The sequence below is a fragment of the Penaeus japonicus genome, unplaced genomic scaffold (assembly GCF_977035675.1).
Source record: "Penaeus japonicus unplaced genomic scaffold, GWHDUDI00000001_assembly GWHDUDI00000013, whole genome shotgun sequence".
Classification (NCBI taxonomy): Eukaryota; Metazoa; Arthropoda; class Malacostraca; order Decapoda; family Penaeidae; genus Penaeus; species Penaeus japonicus.
Genome location: NW_028234415.1, coordinates 3,207,469 through 3,224,968, shown reverse-complemented (window position 1 = coordinate 3,224,968; position 17,500 = coordinate 3,207,469). Strand labels below are relative to the sequence as shown.

The 17,500-nt window shown below is 45.7% G+C and overlaps 1 protein-coding gene and 1 long non-coding RNA gene across 2 annotated transcripts in view; both read left to right on the top strand.

The window, feature by feature from the left end:
• LOC122243228 (uncharacterized) overlaps positions 1-17,500 on the top strand; it is a 270,470-nt gene that overhangs the window by 245,160 nt on the left and 7,810 nt on the right. The gene's annotated exons all lie outside the window — the stretch shown is intronic.
• Positions 4,267-17,500, top strand: part of LOC147470577 (uncharacterized) — a 15,211-nt gene continuing 1,977 nt past the window's right edge. Inside the window, exon 1 of the long non-coding RNA XR_015191506.1 lies at positions 4,267-4,400. This is a non-coding gene — a long non-coding RNA (uncharacterized LOC147470577). The remainder of the gene's footprint in view (positions 4,401-17,500) is intronic.

Here is a 17,500-nt window from a genome sequence, read left to right as displayed (position 1 = left end):
TACTTGTGAATATTTTTGTTTATTTCATTTCGTTTATACACGTTATCCCTCCACCCTCCGGGGAGAGAGAGAGAGACAGAGACAGAGACAGAGACAAAGTGGACAGATACACAAAGAAAGAGAGTATAGAGACAGACAGACAGGAAGCACAGGGATAACACTATACAAGACCCCCAACAGTTTCTGTTTATGTTATGGAACTGTCTCCCTAAGTTAGTGGGAAGGGAATGTCGTGGGAATCCTTTATATATATTCATACGAGGACTTCGGACGCTGTGGATCCCCCAATGGCTTGAATATTTATGGTAATGTCCTGTTGTCATGGTGCGAGTGAGGAGAGAAAAGGTTGAGAAGTATTTAGCTGATGGGGAAAAGAGAGGGAGATAGGGAAAGGGAAAGGGAGAGGGAGGGAAAAGAGAGGGAGATCGGGAAAGGGAAAGGGAAAGGGAAAGGGAAAGGGAGGGAGGAGGGAAGAAGGAGAGAGAAAGAAGAGAAAACAAGGGAGAATCGAGAAGAGAATGAGAAATATGCACACACAGTACACAACAGCATTTGCATACAAAGTTGTGCCAAATCACACATCCTGTACCCCGGGAAATGCGAGGGAACCCAGCCAGATTATTCCGCGTAGACAGAACTATTAGGAGAGAAGAGGGATGGAGAGGAAGGCAAGAAACCGAACACCATCCTGACAAAGCACTACCACCAACACTCTCCTCTATCAGATAAATTCGCTTGAGAAATGGTGTTCCGCGTCCTAGCAGACACGGATCTCACGTCCGGGAAACTTGAGTTGAGAGGTGCTTTGAGTTTAGGGATATTTTGTAGTATTTTTTTTCTACGAGTTTCTGCTCTCTACTACGCCTCTAGGAGTTTTTTTGAAATGTATATTTGTCAAATATCCGTGGATATTTACAGTTTTCTATTAGGGGGTATTTCTCTCTCTCTCTCTCCAGTAGCTTTGTTTTTGTTTTGCATATTTGAATTGTGTTCAGTATAATATCTCATCTGAGATCTATATCTTAGATAATTTTTGATAATCACTCTCTCTCTCTCTCTCTCTCTCTCTCTCTCTCTCTCTCTCTCTCTCTCTCTCTCTCTCTCTCTCTCTCTCTCTCTCTCTCTCTCCCCCCCCTCCCCATTTATTTTGGGTCCGAGACGTTGCGAAATTGCGCGCCAGACTCGGCCGTCTCGCCTTCCCTCGTGACAGCATGAGGAACGATGGCCTCCGCCGGCCTGCGTGTTCGGATGTAATTATGCATTCTAATGGTGATGACCGGGTTATCGCGGCTAATGGTCTCTTGGCCTCGGTGGACAATAGGGCTTGCGAGTGCGCTGCGAGATTAGGATTATCTTCTTCTTCTTCTTCTCCTCCTCATCTCGACGTCCTCCTCCTTCGTATTCTTCTCATCTCAACGTCCTCCTCAGCCACCACCTTCTCCACCTCCTCTTTCTCCTTCCTCTTCTTCTTCTTCTTCTTCTTCTTCTTCTTCTTCTTCTTCTTCCCCGCCTTCTCCTCTTCTTCCTCTTCTTTCTCCTCCAAAGACTAAAAATAAACGAAAGGATCCCGGGATAGCGAAACAAGGCGAGGCCAAACTAGAACTTTCCAGAAGGGACGCCCGTACTTCGCTGTCGTCTCTCCGGAAAGGAAATTGTCGCACTTCCAATGGCGCGAAAGGCGATGGCAAGACGAGGAAGGCATTTCCAGCTCACGTCCGGCCATTGGGATCACGCTAACCCAGATCTCCTAAATGGTCCATTTGTCTTATTCCAATTTTCCAATTTTTACTGCTATGTCAGTCCTTCTTCTTTAGTATTATTTTCTCTTTGTGATCACCACCATCACCACCCACCATCATCACAATCACAATCATCACCGTCAGTATTATCCTTCCTACACCTGCCCCTCCCCCCCTTTCAAAAGAACCCCCCCCACCCCCACCCCACCACCACCAAAGGAGCCAAAACCAACATCAGCAAAAATCCCTCGACTTTCGTTCGTTATGGTGACCAACTAGTGACCTTTTCCCCGTGTTTGTGAACTTTCCTTTTGCGCGTAGTGGGCTGTGTAAACATTTATATTAGTGCCGGCGGGTGAAGCTGCCTTGTTGGACCCTCGCTCTTAACGCTCGCTAATTTGGAATTATGTGTAACGAGGCATTTGTCTCTAATGATGAGGAGGAGGAGGAGGGCGGTTGGGCGGGGGGGGGGGGACCGCGGGAATTATGTGTGTTGTTGTTGTGTATGTATATTTTTTAATGTTTTTTTTATTATTATTATTATTGTTATTATTTTTAATGATCATCTCGACGAAATTGTTTGTTTGTTTTGACGAGTGGAGATGGTTGGGGGGTGGGGGGGGGATTTTCGTTCCCGTGTTTATTTGCGTAATTGTTTGTTTATTTTGTTTTACACTACGCGGGTGGTTTTAAATGCCATGGATCATTTTCTAGACAGAGTTAAACTTTACAGTTCTCTCTCTCTCTCTCTCTCTCTCTCTCTCTCTCTCTCTCTCTCTCTCTCTCTCTCTCTCTCTCTCTCTCTCTCTCTCTCTCTCTCTCTCTCTCTCTCTCTCTCTCTCTCTCTCTCTCCTCTCTCTCTTCTCTCTCTCTCTCTCTCTCTTCTCTCTCTCTTCTCTCTCTCTCTCTCTCTCTCTCTCTCTCTCTCTCTCTCTCTCTCTCTCTCTCTCTCTCTCTCTCTCTCTCTCTCTCTCTCTCTCTCTCTCTCTCTCTCCTCTCCGTTTTTCAGTCCACAGTCTATCTCGTATGTGCGTATGTATGTATATGTATATATATATATGTATATATATGTATGTATATATATATATATATATATATATATATATATATATATATATATATACATATACATATACACACACATACACACACACACACACACACACACACACATATATATATATATATATATATATATATATATATATATATATATATATATATATATATATATATATACATATATGTACATGTGCATATTTATATACATATACATGTGTGAGTGTATTTGTGTGTGCATTGTGTGTGTGTGTGTGTGTGTGTGTGTGTGTGTGTGTGTGTGTGTGTGTGTGTGTGTGTGTGTGTGTGTGTGTGTGTGTGTGTATGTGAGACAGATAAACATGGCAGAAGCTCCTCCCCCCTGAGTGCCGTCCGACCTAAGCATCCTCCGAGGCCAGCTGACGACCCGATGTGATGACAGGTGCGCCGCCTCATTATCTCCTCATCCCCGTGCCCTCATCGCGCTTGTGAGTCGCGCCACGAAGGGACACGCTCAGACCCTCCTGCCGTTGTTGTCTGGACATTGGCTTTTGAGAGACGGACGGTTCGCAGTCATAAAAGTCAGCCTAGTGACCGCGTGTGTGGTGTGTGTCTCCTTGCTACCTGGTTGGTGCTCGTGCGCGGATGAGAACGTCAAGTAGCAGGACTATGTAGGATTTTGGTTGCTAGCCCTGGAAATGTTATGTGATGTAGCAACGGACAACGAGCCTATTGTGTGATTGTATTTCGTGTTTTGTTTTTTTTCTAGAAAAAAAAACAAATAAATAAAACGCGTGCGTTACCCTGTCTGTACGTATGATCACAGTCGTAAAATAAATGTTTGTGGATGTTGTACATTGGTGTGCGTTGCTGAGTGCGTATGCGAACAGGCATCGCATCCGCAGTTACCAGATACACATGGATACCTCATCCTGTGCCCCCAAGTTCCGATCGCCAGAGGAACGGCACCTTCGCCCCGCCTCATCCCAATCATTCCAGGAAGTCAAAAATACCGACGACCCTCCATGTCTGAGCGTCGCAAGCGGGGAAAGGGGATGCGGTAATTGGCAGCCGGCGACCCCCGTGCCTCCGCCGTGGGTTCGCGGTGTGGTCTCGGGAGCGGCGGCGGGCGGGCGGGCAGTGTGACGAGAGCCAGCTGGCCGACAGCAAGGTGGCTGCAGAGGGCGTCCCGCGCTCGCTCTCTCATCTCCTCCCACTTCCGCTCTCTGCGGGGTTCGGGGTTCGATCTCGTCTCGTCAGGAGGGCGATGCCGTTCGGAAGCGAAGGGGAACGGAGACCCCCGCGAGCGTCGGAATGCGGCTCATGAAAATGCTATGCATGACCATCATTGTCTAGAACCAGACACTGACCTTGTCCTGGTAAAATTATGGACGGTGCAGTGTGTAAAGACCATGACACGTATGGTGGGAAAATGTAAACAACGGGAATGAGTACAGTGTTCAGTGTTGTTATTTGTTATTGTTAATTCAACGGGTGCTGCCGATCGTAATGTAACCAGTGTGGTCTTCGGTGTAAGGGCATTAACCAATTGTGGAATGAGGCATGTGGCCAGGATGATAATGATCAGGCCATGATTGTGCAACATGAAAGATGTGGCACCAGGTGAGACATTTAGTCCTCGGCCGCTATGGCAAAAGTGCGACTCGTGACAGAAGCAAAAGCTACTTTGCGATGACGTGGAATGACGCAGTTTGAGAGGAATGAAGTTATTCCGGGGCATGATATGCAAGGACGCTTTGGGATCAGCTGCTACATGTTGCATGGCATGAGAGGAGAGCCTTGGTATATGGCAGGCTTTGCCATGGGAATGACGTTAAGAAGAAATACTTGAAGAGGTTAAGAGGATAAGTAAACGTCTGAGTGAGTGATGGAAACGGAGAAAAAAAAAATAGAGAAAAAAAACAGCGAAAGGGAGAAAGTACAAAATGTTCTCCCAGTGTTTGCGTTATTTATATATTCGAGTGCCAGACTACGTGGATCTTCAGAGATTCAGAAGTGAACAAGAACAAGCAAAGACCACTGACACAAAATCGACAGAGAACCTTTTGAAAGAGAATATCATCCGTGATAGAGAAAAAAAACGAGAGAAAAAAAATCTGGACAATGCCATACGATCCTACAGTCGCACATAACTTATCACGTCATAGTCAGAGCGAGATGTAAACACAGGGATGCTGAGGCAGGATCTGGTCGCCTGCGGAGACGCAACATGATGCCAAACTGACGTAACCCCATTGGAGATGCCTGCCGTTGCATGTGTCAGTAGCACACACGTCTTGTGCTCCTTGGTGTTTCGTATTGCAGAATCCGTGGGGAGTGAAAGCTTGCATTGGCATAACAAGTGCAAGATGGCCAGGTTCTTGTTCAGTGGTGTTCGGTTTCCAAAAAGAATTAGAGAAGGAACAGGTACAGCCATGCCAGCAGTCGGGAGGGATGAGAGACCACAGTCAGGTGTTTGATTACCGATAACTGCCTTCACTCTTCACTCGGGAGAGGGAGAGAATGTGTGAGTGAGAGTGAGAGTGAGAGCGAGACAGAGAGACAAAGAGAGAGAGTGTGTGACTATGTGTGTGCGTGTGTGTGTGTGCGTGTGAGAGAGAGAGAGAGAGAGAGAGAGAGAGAGAGAGAGAGAGAGAGAGAGAGAGAGAGAGAGAGAGAGAGAGAGAGAGAGAGAAACAGATCACGTCTGTTAGAGATGAACGTGGAGGGAAGGAGGAGGGAGGGAGGGAGTGAGATAAAACTCGAGAGGGCGAGTGAAAGAAAGATAGAGACAGCCACAGAGCGAGAGGTATCAAGGAAGAACGAGCAAGCGAAAGGCAGCGAGTGAGCGAGAGCGAGAGCGAGAGCGAAAGCAAGCACAGTGAAGGTAGATCGTGGGGCGAGAGGAGGGCGAACCCCTGACGCCAGAGGTGATCCCCGAGGGCGAGGTGTCGGGCCAACTCGCGGCGGTGTTTACCCACTTCAAGTGCCCCGCGATGGGAACAAATGATTTATTGGCCATCTTTATTTGTCTGTTTATCTTTTTACTCGGGTTTATTTGCAAGATTTTTTGTGTCTGCGTGTTTCTTAAACCCTCGAGAAAAGGACGGCTTTGAATGGCACTGCTCAAGACTGAACCCTTTGAAATAGTTATTGAACGTAATAGTGGCAAAGGGGAAGGGAAGGAAGAACCAAGACACTGCCCGAGAGATAGAGACATGTCGGTTATTTGCTTTTAGGGAGAAACACTTGTTGTTATTCCAGTAGCGGTTCTTGGTGACTTTCATTATGATTGAGAGGATGGGGGATTTTTTTTTTTTTTTTTTTTTTTTTTAGATATGAGGAAGGATAGAATCATATACGCATAAACAGAGACACACACAGACAGGACACTTAATTATAATCAGAAAATAGAATGAGTAAGCCTATGGAGACTGAGAATTTACATTTCAACACTTGATAGAGCCCGGTCGACGTGCTTTTCCATGCTTGAAGACGAACCCGTTCTTAGAGAAACACGATGATCTTGGGTATCGTTGCCGGGCGTCGGGGAATGAGCAGGCGTTCCTACAGGTCTTTGGGCCGTCTGGCACGCAGGCTGGGCGGCGGGTGGAGAGACAGACAGACAGACAGACAGACAGACAGGCCGGGTGGACGGATCGAGAAACAGATAGCCAGCAGTGACGAGTTGATGATGGACGCCTCGACGGATTGATGTAGACACGGTTAGACGTTGATGAGTGGTGATTGATGGGTAGATAGGGTGGGGAGGGAGGGGGGAGAAGAGGGAAAGGCAGAGGGAGAGGGAGGGACAGAGAGAGAGGGAGAGACAAAGAGAAAAAAGGGCGGTGAGAAATGGCAAGAGCAACGGGCAATAAAGGGAAGTAGGCGACATGGTGTCAGCATGGGGCCCGCTTGCAGACAGACCAAGTCCAGTAAGAGAGAGTTGTCACACCACCAACTCGGCCTATAATTATCCTCCACTTTCAAGAGCAGGAAACATGGGTCGCGCCGTGGGTCCTTCCATTCTCCCATTACCCCCTACCCCCTACTCCCTACTCCCTACTCCCTACTCCCTACCCCCACCGACCCACATGTGACCATCGTATGAAAGGGGAAAGGGAGTACAGTGTCACGAAGTCTCTTTAAAGTTTAACAAGGGGCTTACGTATCCCTGCGGGTTTCTGTTTATTTGATCAAGTTGGGATAGGATTTTGTTTACCGAGGCTGTTCTTACAAAACACTCTTGTAAGATCGATTATGCTGTTTGTATATAGATGCAAATTTTATGCAGTCTTCCTGGATTGATATATTACGTCTTGGCGTTAGTGGAAATAAATGGCATGAATATTGTTCAGTGTATAAAAACATTTAGACTAGTGTGCCTTGAAACTATCCACAGGTGCCGGTAATGTGAGTCGACCAGCTTGCATTTATGTTTACGACTGTCTCCTAAAAGTCTGACATTATTTACAAAAAGAATGTTTTGGCCACCTTGATAGGCCTCATTAATACTTGCAGTAAACAGGCTAAGGGAGGGATGATGTAGCTGAGATCTCCTTTCGAACGGCTTCTGTGGCGGTTGAGTCATTTCCCGGGATAAGGTCATGTGTCTTGTTTGGTCGTCCGTCCTAGCGGGGTGATAGGTCATGGGCAGACAGATCGGCTCGTTTAATAAGGTCATTTTTTTGTCGAGATCGTCTGGAGTGCAGACTACGGTGATTCCAAGGCAGGTCATTTCACATGCTATGATACCATACTCTGCCCAACTAGGAGGGAGTAAGATCTTTTACTGTAAGGGACCTTCCATCTTTTGATAATTCGTAAGAAGTGACGCTGCATGATAAAGCCTCGTGTCCAGGTCATATATCAACGCAGAGTCACAGCTGACAGGTAGTCCATAGTGAAGAGATAGCCTGATCATGTCACAGGCTTTGACCAGATAGTCGCTTATGCTTCGTGATCAGGTCTTTGTTGTCTGGTCATCGCTCTAGACTGTGGCTCGTTCCTAGGTCATCTAAAATGGAAGAAGGGGAAAGGGAGAAGTAGAACCGGGGGGAGGAGGAAGAAGAAGAAGAAGAAGAAGAAGAAGAAGAAGAAGAAGAAGAAGAAGAAGAAGAAGAAGAAGAAGAAGAAGAAGAAGAAGAAGAAGAAGAAGAAGAAGAAGAAGAAGAAGAAGAAGAGGAGGAGGAATGAATAGGAGGAGGAAGGGGTAAATGAGAATGAGGAGGTGAATGTGTAGGTACAGGAGGAGGTGGAGGGCCAGCTTGCTCTTAATAGCCCCGTTTGTAGGGCAAGCGGACTCGGCGCAAATAGAAAGACGTGCGAAACAGCGGTCAAGTAAACATGACTCAAGATTGCGAAGGAGAGAGAGAAAAAAAGAGAGAGGAAAAGAGAGAGGAACAAGCAAAGATAAACGAAGATTAAGGAAAAATACAGCTACCAATCATGCATTCAAACACACTTTTTTTCTAAGGCATGTATATAAGTTTTAATAATCAGACCACGTTACCTAAGGCAAGCACGCCTCAGGGTATCCGTCAGCTTCTGATTGCCACTGTGGGGGAGGTGTGTGGGGGGCGGAGGGGGGAGGGGGGGATGTATGACGTCACTCAGGACGTCAGAGGGTAGCTAGTGTGAGAGTCCTGGTGAATGGCTCTTGTTCGTTACCTCGAAGGAGAACCTTTGCTTCTGTTTATTTATGTTTGTGTTTTCCTATCGTTTGCTTTATGAAATGATTAGGTAATATCTTGCTAGTCAATGAAGAGTTTATGATGAGACGGAAAAGACGTTAAATTAAGGTCATGGTGACTATCCCGCCGCGAGTATGATGGGGCCGTTCACACATACTGACACACACATGCAAACATACACACACGCACACACTCACACTCACCCACTCACTCATTCACTCACTCTCACACACACAAACACACAAACACATACACACACACCCTCACTATCGTTTGGCTCCTCCCACGGGTCCCCCCCCTCCCATCCTCGTCCACAGCCTCCCCGTTCTCCCTTAGCCCTTATTTTATTTCATTTTCATTTTATGTGTCGCAGTCAGTCGCCCTTCGTTCGTCTTAGTGACAGCCTCTCGCCTGCTTCTATGTGTGTCATGTTGCCTTCCTCCTCATCGGCCTCTTGCATCCTTTTTCTTGTTTACTTTCCGGCTTGCTTGTTTCCTCCTTTTCTTACTTCTCTCTCTCTCTCTCTCTGTCTTTTCGTAAGTTAGTCGCCAGTGGATTGTTTTGGCTGTGCAACGATAGCAATGAAGGAAGGTTTTGAAATCATTCTTCTTCTTTCTATAGGATTTCGTTATTTCGTGTAGCATCTCTTGTTTACCATAACTCTTTCTCAGTTATTTTGGGCATTGCAAATGTTTTTTTTTTTTATTCACATTGAAAAATACCCTTCATATTCATTTTTAGTATTTTTTAAATTTCGCATTGAAAAATACCCTTTATTTTCATTTTTTTAGTATTAAAAAAAATTGAAAAATACCTTTCATTTTTAGTCTTACTTTAAGTTTCGTCCTTACTTTTTTTCTGACGCAAGATTTTCACAGTACATCATTCTGTCCCAACCGTCCAAGGGTCCACACTGTTAGCCACAACAATGCCTTTCCCCCTTCATTATTATGCAATCTCTCTAATCCATCACCATCTACAGTGTCCACAACAAAACCAGGATGGAGAGGAGATCTTGACAGAGACATAGGATGCTTCCTTATACACGCAGGAGTAGAGGTTATGGTGTTGGTGGTGGACATAGAGATGGACATAGAGATAGAGATAGAGGAGGCGAAGAAGAAATAGGAGGAGGAGGAGGGGTGGGTGGGGAGGGGAAGGGGGGAAGGGGGGTGTTTAGGGACCCATGTGAGGCTGCCTTCATGAGCACCAACACCCGTGTCTTTGTGGCTCGCGGAGGGAATGTGGCTGGCCGCGTCACGAATAAATATCGTCGGATTATTGGCTCCGATCTCTCCTACTCATTTTGTTCGCTTCTCATTCGCAGCTTTGTTCTTCTTCTTCTTCTTCTTTTTGAATCAGTCGATGGTGACTGTCATTCTTGTTTCGCGCGGTTCTTGCTGAATCAGAATCCGAAGCCGGGTGGCTTGGCAGGATGTTATGAATATATATATATATATATATATATATATATATATATATATATATATATATTTTTTTTTTTTTTTTTTTTTTTTTTTTTTTTTTTTTTTTTTTTTTTTTTTCTTTCTTCTGAAGAAGCGTAAACTCAGAGTCCGCTTTTCGTCTGCAAGTCCTATGACAAATCCGGATTCCATTTAAGAATGTTTCCTGCCCGAGAAGGCGTCACCGGAGGTAGACCCGCTAGTTCTTTTCGTACTCGCTTCCCGCAGTGAGTGTTTTTTCCCTGAAATGTGATGATATTGTTGATCACTGCATTGTCAGTGTACTCAGGAATGTTGCTATTCTTATTTTTGTATTGTACGGGGCTGTTTCCTGTCCGCGACGGCCTTTGTCCTTTGAGTAACATCCTCAACGTAATTATGTTCAAGAATCCTCAAAGGTTTTGATTATATTCATATGTAATTATTGATATTTAGTTTAAGAAGCTAGATTAGAGTTGAACATTCATCCGATCTTTTGATTATTTTTCACATCGTACCTAATATGGTAACCGCTTCATCACCTGGTTATAGTTGCTCACGATCCAGCGAATGCGAGGGAGAAAAATCAGAATCGGATATCTCGCTCATTAAGTTAAAAATGCGGAGTTCGTCATCATCTGTGCGGACGAGACGGAGCAAGCGAACGGCAAGTGAGTCGCCCAGGAACCAGCACCTCCTCCTGCTGGACGCGTCACATTTGAGTCGGTCATAAAACATGGCTAATGACATGCAGCGACAGCGTTCTGGCGATTTGTCGCAAAGAGAAGGTACCCACGCAACTCTCTCGAAAAATATTCACACTCTGTTTGACTTGTAAATTTTGCCGGGGACGATTTATTATTATGCGCTCTTGACGTCATCCCTTGTGTCCTAAGACCCGGCGAAGAAGAGGCATGGAGAGCAAAGTTCGTGCAGGAGCTCGTCTGAGGCCGATTAGCAGGGGCGGCGTGTGTCCTAGGACTTGCTGTGTCTCGCGGCCACTTCATTCCATTTCTTGGTGCAAAGTGAGAGCCGGCGGGGTATCAGATGATATTTGGTTTATCGGTTTGCTACTCAGATGTACAGGCCTTTCCTTGACTCGGGTCGCTTTGGCGCTTGTTGGATCGCTCTTCCTTCTGGGCTGCCTCGCCTCGCCGTCGGGTTTTGCATATAGTGTATATGTATATATATATATATATATATATATATATATATATATATATATGTGTGTGTGTGTGTGTGTGTGTGTGTGTGTGTGTGTGTGTGTGTGTGAGTGTGTTGTTTTGTTTTGTTTTTTCTTTATATATCAGGAGCCATAACTGTAATACTCTGCAGACATGGAAGCATCTGCCAGGTGCCTATCATGTAGAATGTAATGTCAGTCCGAGTACATACGTGCACTAATTGCAAGTGAAAAATGCATGCTAATGAAGGCCCTTGCCTTGCAAATTCAGTACGGTCGAATTGTTTGTGGCATAGCTCTACCATAACTCAGATGTATTTAGGGAAATAGCTTCCGCTACATTAGCCAACGGATTCCAAATTATGACCTATCCAATGGACGGTTTGTAGTATAAACACCAATCAACTATTTCCCAAAATCACTTACTATGTTTCACCTCGAAATTTCATCCAGATGCAGAAGCCAACTTGTAATCGCCTCACGTACGAAAGTGCCGTGAGCTGAGAGTGGAATCACCGCCAGCAATGCATAGGAATTCTGAGAACAGGTTCCAGATTGATGGGATATTAGCAGGTCTTTAGATAAGTCTGAAAGCGAGCACGTACCAATTTTCACTTTTATTTGTTCTCTTGCAAGTGTGTGTTTTCCTGAGAGATAATGGAGGACGTCCAGTTTCCAGTTTCCATGAACTTGCGTGTGTCGTTCGAGTGGGAAACGTTCGAATCTCTTTGGCACGACAGCCTGACAGCCTGACTAGATATATCGTTAGAACAGTTTACAAACTAGAGGCTTTTACTCAACTACTAGTTATTTGTCAGTCTCGGCCAGGTGATTGTGTTATAGCTGTATCAGATATAGTTGTCTCTTCAAAATAGATCAGGATTTTTTTTTTATTCAAATTTGAGTTCGAATATGGGAAGTCTGGGCCGCTGTCTGCCGCGTGGTGTTGTTCGCATTAAACTAGAATTACATATCCACCTTGCATCCACATTATTTACGATGTGATGTTAGCCGCCGGAATAGGTGAACTGCATCGTTTGTGCCATTGTTTATACTTTAGTGACCCCAACTGAAAAGGTATGCAAATATACGTAATTGTATATGATGGTATGGTGAACCAGCAGGTTATTGACGTCCGTGTGTGTGTGTGTGTGTGCGTGTGCGTGTGCGTGTGCGTGTGCGTGTGCGTGTGTGTGTGTGTGTGTGTGTGTGTGTGTGTGTGTGTGTGTGTGTGTGTGTGTGTGTGTGTGTGAACCAGTACCGTACATCAACACCAAGAATACGCGAACTTGCAGGAATACACGTCATCATGGTTGGAAAGGAGCAACGAACTTGAGCAAGGCAGAGTACGATTTACTATGGGCATGAGCACATCCCTTGCACCCAGTTACAATTTGTGAGTCGTAAAGCTTAATTCAAGGGATATTGAATAATGTTGGTTAATATTATAACCGCAAGTAACTGGGTTAAGTTAAACCTTCACTGTATGTCGGAGATCACTGTTGTCTCGAGGGTAATGTAATGAAAACACAGAATAATTGCAACCATACATTCAATTCCTTGAAGAGTTGGTCAGTCTGTTGTCTGTGGTGTGATGATAGTGATGATGTATAGTGTGTTCTAACAGTGTTCATCCAGGGCGCTGGGGTTGGGCGCCGTGGTGCGATGGTGCAGTAATCGTGAGGACGGCGCTGGTGGGGGCATTACGACGTTCTATGAGGGTGACGGCACGAGCCCTCACGCAGGGTCACGGACGCTATGTCTGCTCACGCTCTCTCTGTCTCCCTCTTTCTCTTTCTCTTTCCCTTTTGCTGGATCTTGATCTTCAGCTCTCGGTCTCTGTCTCTCTTTCATTCTCTCTCTCCTCCCTTCCCCCGTCCCCCCATCCTCCTTCCTCCCCCTTTCCCTCCTCCTCCTCCTCCTCCTTCCTCCCCCTCTCCTTCCTCCTCCTCCTCCTCTCCTTTCCCTCCTCCTCCTCCTCCTCCTCCTCTTCCTATCCTCTTCTCCTCCTCCTACTCCTATCCCCTTTTCCTCTCACCCTTCCTCCTACCTCTCTCCCCCTCCTGCTGCCCCTCTCTCCCCCTCCTCCTCCTCCTCCTCCCTCCTCCCCTCCCCCCTCTCTCCTCCCTCCCCTCCTCCTCCTCTTCCTCCCTCCTCCTTCCCCTCTCCCCTCCTCCTCCCCTCCTCCTCCTCCTCCTCCTCTTCCTATCCCCTTCTCCTCTCTCCCCTCCTACCCCTCACCCCCTCCTCCTCCTACCCCTCTCCCCTCCTCCTACCCCCTACCTCCTCTCCCCTCTCCCTTTCCCCTCTTCCTTCTCGTACCTCCCTACCTCCTCTTCCTATCCTGTTTTGCCCCCTTTGGGATGGTTAGGTTCTAGAAAATAATTGTCACGTAATGTCCTTAGTTTAAGCTTCGCTGAGTATGAATTGCTATGCATTTCTCTTATTCATTTATAAGTGTTCCTGTACATATACGTGTGTGTGTGTGTGTGTGTGTGTGTGTGTCCGTGTACGCGCGGGTGTAATTATATATACAAATGGAAATTTACTGATATATGTAGATATAGATGTTGTGTGTGTGGGTCTTCGCATGCTTATTTGCATTTATCTGTGTGTGTGTGTGTGTGTGGCTTATGAGTGTGTGTGTGTGTGTGTGTGTGTGTGTGTGTGTGTGTGTGTGTGTGTGTGTGTGTGTGTGTGTGTGTAGATCTTTAATTCTATTACTTGTTCATTCCTCCTCCCGCTAAGGCCGGTCCGCCCACCGGTGTAAATAGCATAACTCGAGTGTTATGAGCTGGTCAGACCACTTCTCGGCTCCCCCTCTACATACATGAAAGTCAGGCCGATTGTTATCTTCCTAATCCAGCTCTTTCTTGCGAATTCTCGAGCGTTTCAGATCCTCTCGGGAATGCTGTCCTTTGGAAATGCCCGTGTCTTGAATGCATTCTCTCGTTGCATGGAAGTGGCCAGGATGTTGCGAGACCCGATCTTGTCAGGAAAGGCTTCGGGTGCCCTCACAAAAGGACTTTGCGAAGCCTTTGTATTTGATGTGGGATTAAGGATCTCTGGTATTAAGTATTCGAGATTTATTTTCTTGTGTTGCGATATCTCCGCATTGCGCTAATAAGGAACTCGAAGGCGGACAGTGCCGCGTGAGTTTGCATTTAAGATCGCCTGCCTTTTTCGCTTTGGTCGAGAATGCCTTTGTTGAATATAGGAATTTCGACCCTTCGAGGCAACGAGGGACGAGCATCCATTGACTTACCGCGGGGAAAGGCTACAAACTAATTGTTTTTTTGTTTTTTTTCTTATAAACGGAAAATGCATTTTCACTGTCAATTGCAGTAAATCACGATTAAAAAAAAAGTAACTGGCTTTATGTTTTTGCGGATCTTTACTTAGATAAATAAAAAGAACTGAATAGAAATGCGAACTATGCCGAAAATTTTGAAGGCATTTCATGAGTTCATTTTTTTGTTATTGCACAATGTTACCTCCTATGCTATTGCTTCGGTTTGAGATTTATTGCCATGAGGGCGAGACGATTCATGATTATGATTAATTGTCAGTAATACGTGGTGTAGGAAGTGAGGCCAGGGGAAAACACAGTGGTTAGAATAATAAGAGTGATTATCAGCCTCTCGCATCAAAGTCAGCTAATGGCGTGGATAGTACAGGTACAGAGAAGGTTTCGGAGATATTGCATATGTTTATTTATTAGTATTCAGGTTTTTGTCTGTATGGGGATGAAGCTTACTGGCATTATATAAATAATTCTGGAACTGATAAGCCTTATCTCAAAGCCAACCATATATCGAAATTTCCTAATGCTTTATACGAAACGTTCATAGTTAAACGGTCAAGGAAAGTACATCGTTTGCCCTCCGTCCATCTCACCTTATTAATGTCAGTAAAGAGGAACATGCAAGGGTCGTAATAATAGTTATAAACATCATCAAAACAGGCATAGTGGCAGCAGGTGTGATAGCAGCGAGTTGAGGGCGGCACAGTCCCGTACACAGAATAAACGTAGTAGAATGAATGACCATTTCTCGCGCCCAGGTTCACGCCGCCGACAGGGCTGCCACCCGGCCTGTCGTGGCGGGATGTTTATTGTGTTTATTTTATTCATTCGTATGGTCACTTAATGTGTTTATTATTCAAAAAGCACATCGGATGAATTGGGTTGAAGCCATGTGCGTTTGTCTTCTCTAAAAGGCGATTCAGAAAAAGAGGGAGAGGGAGAGGGGAGGAAAAAACGTCAAAATGAGGTTGATCACGTCACATTTTATAGAGAAAAAGTGGATATGGTAAGGCAGGGCTCAGCTGTGCCAAGGCTTCGAATTTTGCTCATTCATACCCCGCGACCAGCGCTTTGTAATGATTAGATTACGTTCGGTCAAACTGTCAATGAAGTATGATAAGGTAGTAAACTAAAAGAATAAAAAAAATATATATATATATTCGTTACAGGTAAAAGTAGGTAAAAGTCTTACGGTCTCATGTTGGCAGCGATTGGATCAACCAGGGTTACCAACCTAGACGTAACTCAGGTGGAGACTATAGACAACAGTGACTGGGATTCACTGTATATTTATAATGAGTTGTTTTCATGGGATCATGTCAAACTGATTTTAGATTGTGAATGGAATAGAGGAAAGTTTTAGATGTATAGTATGATCAGGTATAAGTAACTGCTAAATATCCTGAAGCTAGACCTCGGTTTCAGAAAGTGATCGTTTTATTTAAATGACCTCTGTAAGCGAAAATAGTTTGTCCTACATATCGAGACTAGGAATCAATTCGTTCTATTTATATGCCTTCTGTGTTATCGCTAAACGCTCATTTGATAGGACAGATTGAATTCCCCGAATCTGGACGCGGGGATTTAAGTAACAAGCTGCTATTGTTATCCAATAGAATTACGGCGCTAGATAAGGAACGATAAATATTTTGTGCCAGCCTTTCGGTGAAGAGGGTCGTGCACGTGTTTACTTTGATGTTTTACGACGTGGATGCAGAGGCGAGACGCGGGGCCAGAGAGCCAGAAGGAGAACCAGAAGGAGAGCCAGGAGGAGAGCCAGAAGGAGAGCCACGCTGCCATTGATGGTCTCGAGCAACGGCCTCAGGCGGAGGTAGTCATGCCCATCCGCGCGCGAGATCTCCCACCAAACAACTTTCACCACGACGTCATTTGCACCGTATAATAGGGATGCTTTGAGCTGAACGTGAACTTTAAAGCGTGTCTGTGTTCTTTCTGTCTTTGTTTTATTTTTCCGAGTTGTGAATATTTGTTGCCAATTCTGCTTCTTTCGACGGTATATTGTCGAGTGTGATGTAGGCGGTTATGTCAGCACAATGGGAGGATGTGTTATAGTTTATACCACGAAGTCTCTGGTCATGTTGACAGCGTGAACCTTCTGGGAAGGCCAGGGAGGGTGTTTGTGTGAACAGGATGACTGCACGAGGGGAACAGATCACGGGAGTTGGTGTGGGTAGGGATTGCTTTGTGTTGAAAGCATAAATATTTGTGGTAGGAGAAGGTATGGAGAATGAATTGGAAAATCTTGGGGTGAGGAGAGCGACTGCAGATTTGCGACGCCGGTAGGTCTTGCCGACTGACCGTTTGTTTTGTCGCGGCGGCGCTGCAGCATATGGTTACGCCCACCTCTAAAGCAAACGGAAACCGCCCAACGGTCCCCCAGACTTGCGTCCTTTCTCGCCCTTCGATAAACACATTCAAATACATTGATGCTCCCAGGCTGCACTCCACACACCTATCGCCATCGCATCCGGTGACAGTTGCCAGCTGGTTGTGACGTGAGCGCCGAGTGCCAGCGGCCAGTTATGCCTATCGTCTATGCGCAAGAGAGGAACCGAAATAGCAGGACACTTCCTTTAGGATATCGTGATGTCACCCTCATGACGTCAGTGTGAGCTGTCTGCTGATACAGGGTAAACTTTTTTACGGAAATGGCCGCTGGGGGTTTGAATGACACGGGAAGCTTGGGTGAAGGGAGCTCAGTAACACTTCGGCGCCCGTGGTCAGAACACGTGCCTAGTCGGTGCTGAACACACGCCCTCATGGCCAGCGTCATTGCACTCCCATGGCCGATCTGTGCGATACGTTCAGTGCAAGGAAATTCGTTCTGCAGAGTATGTATGGTCGTACAGAGATGTACTCAGTGGAATATTGCAAGTACATCTACCGTTTCGTATTTCGTGACTTTGGATTCTCTCGGGTTCAAAAGGTTCAACTGTGAGCGCCACACGAATCCGATATTGAAATACCAGTGTACTTAATATGATAAGGATTAGTCAAATTTTGTTCAGCTCATACAAGTGCTCTATGGGTGCCATGCTGTAGGTCTAGCGATCATGCCACGAAATAGACAGTATTGACAT